The sequence below is a fragment of the Trichosurus vulpecula genome, chromosome 7 (genome assembly GCF_011100635.1).
Source record: "Trichosurus vulpecula isolate mTriVul1 chromosome 7, mTriVul1.pri, whole genome shotgun sequence".
In the NCBI taxonomy this organism is placed as follows: Eukaryota; Metazoa; Chordata; class Mammalia; order Diprotodontia; family Phalangeridae; genus Trichosurus; species Trichosurus vulpecula.
In genome coordinates, this window is record NC_050579.1 from 178,237,063 (window position 1) to 178,239,422 (window position 2,360).

The window sequence follows — 2,360 nt, forward strand, 5'->3', positions numbered from 1 at the left end:
AGATTTTTTAAATTTATTATGCCATGTTGCCCCTCTACTGACTCCATGTACTAGCCCTCAAAGACTTCCACATGAAGGAAGAATTGTTCTCTTTGTTTTTATAAAATACTCATATTAAATATTTGGATATCATTATATGGTAGAAAGTAGTAAATCATTCTGAGTGAAAGAAAAAAACAAAAGCAATGTAGAATCAGGAAAACTTGAAGCAATTAATTCAGAATATGACCTAGTTAAATCACTTCATGTAAATGTAAAAAATAAATTTAAAAATAAATCACCATTTCAATGGAGTTAACTACGAAAATGAATTTGTCAAATACATTAGAATGTTTTCACTGAAGGTCAGTGGACTTTTAAGAACATGAGTATATATGTAATAACATATATACATATGCTTGTACATATATGCATATATTCATACAGTTGCATGTTTTATATGTCATTATTCGTCTGTTCCTAAGTATAATCCCATTATGGCATTCTCCCTAGAAATCAGAGCAGCTAAGGTCAGTACTTGCTTCCCAGCTTCCTCTCTACCCCAATGGTTTCAATATGAACAAAGATATTCCTCCAAACACCCTGCCCCATCCCTATCCTGCCCCCCATCTCCTAGTTCAGCGATTTCCATGAGATTCAACTTCATTCTGTACTGAATGGACATTGCCTCAGACATACCAAGACCTGGGAATGACTTTAGTTTAAAAATGCCAAGGTCTCCCACTGCAACTGAAGCTATCCTCCAGTCGTCTTGACCTATGTCTTGCCACTGGACCCTGATGACTCTGGAGGAGAGAGTGAAGCCATAATTTTGCACAGCTCTACCTCATTTAAATCCAATTCACTTGCAAGTCAAGACATCCCCCTCCTGATGTTCTTGGTCCTATTCTAGAGCCAAGTACAAACAGCAACAATCTTACATCCCATATAGGGTTCATACTGTTTATCTTAACCTTTACCCAATAATCATACTACGTCCTTGATCTTAAAATCTGAACCTCTTTTCTCTGAATATTATCTCCTATTGTACCTTCTCTTTTTCTGTTCATACAACTATTCTTTGTCCTTACTGTTACCTCCATATAGTCTACTTGCATTATTAGTTCATTATCCATGGTACTACTTCTCTTCCCCCACCCCACCCCAAAAATCAGTACCCTCCCTCTAGTTATATAGTTCACCTATATGCTACTGAAACCCTTTCTTCACTATCCTATTGATTTGTTGCTCAGTGATTTCAGTCGAGTCCAACCCTTTGAGACCCCATTTGGGGTTTTCTTGCCAAAGATACTTGGAGTCATTTGCCATTTTCTTCTCTAGCAGATCCAGTGGATCCATTTACCCAGACAATCAGAGATTAAGTGACTTGCCCAGTGTCACACAGCTAGATTTAAATTCAGGTGGTCTTATCTCCAGGCCCAGTGCTCTATATCCCCCGAGCCACCAGCTGTCTTGTCCTATCAATAGTCATGCTTTAATAAGTCCTTGCCTTCTCCTTTCTTATTCCCAAACTGCTTAATTTGGGGGGTGGGAGTGGAACAAGTGACATAATATATAGATTGGGTCCACTATAAATGTATACCATCTTTTCTTAATTGGAGCCTCATTGCTTCATGGCAATCCTTTTATTTATTTTTTTTGAAGTTTTTACATAGTTTATTTATGCTCTGATGAAAAATTATCTTCACGGATAAACATCATCCATAGTGCCTTTTAATCCTTCTTTTTGCCAGCACTGACATTTGCCTTTGCAGTACCCCTGACTTTCTTCATTCTCTTCTTTCATTCCTTTTGCTACCTTCTTGATGTCTTTTTATTCTCATACAGGCCATGCCTTGCAAGTCTGTGCTTTGGTTCATTTTTCTTTGCATAGTCAAGGGAATCATAGATCTTGCCAAAGCCTGTTGTTTTGCCACCACCAAAATGGGTTCTGAATGCAAAGACAAAAATGACATCTGGAGTTGTCTTGTACATCTTGGCCATTTTTTCTAGCATTTCAGTCTTGGGCACTGTGGCCTTTCCAGGATGAAGGACATCTATAACCATCTGTTTATGCTGAAGAAGTCTGTTTGTCATGAACTTCCTGGTTCTGATGGTTACAATGTCATTCGCTCGTGGAGTGTGGTTCCTGGCTGGTTTCAACATTGGAGCAGACAAGAGATTGAAGACTGAAATTCAAGAAAAAATGGCCAAGATGTAAAAGACAACTCCAGATGTCATTTTGAAGGTTTTACCATTCTTCCTATTTCTCAAGTTTACAGTCTTGAAGTCATCCTTCACTCCATCTTCTCCACCACTATTCATATCCAATTAGTTTCATCTCTTGTCAATTATACTTAACTTTACCCAGGAAGATTATA

General features: G+C 37.9%; 1 pseudogene; it reads right to left on the minus strand.

Moving 5' to 3' along the window:
- Window positions 1-1,713: 1,713 nt before the first annotated feature.
- LOC118858381 lies at window positions 1,714-2,103 on the minus strand (annotated as a pseudogene).
- Window positions 2,104-2,360: the final 257 nt, after the last annotated feature.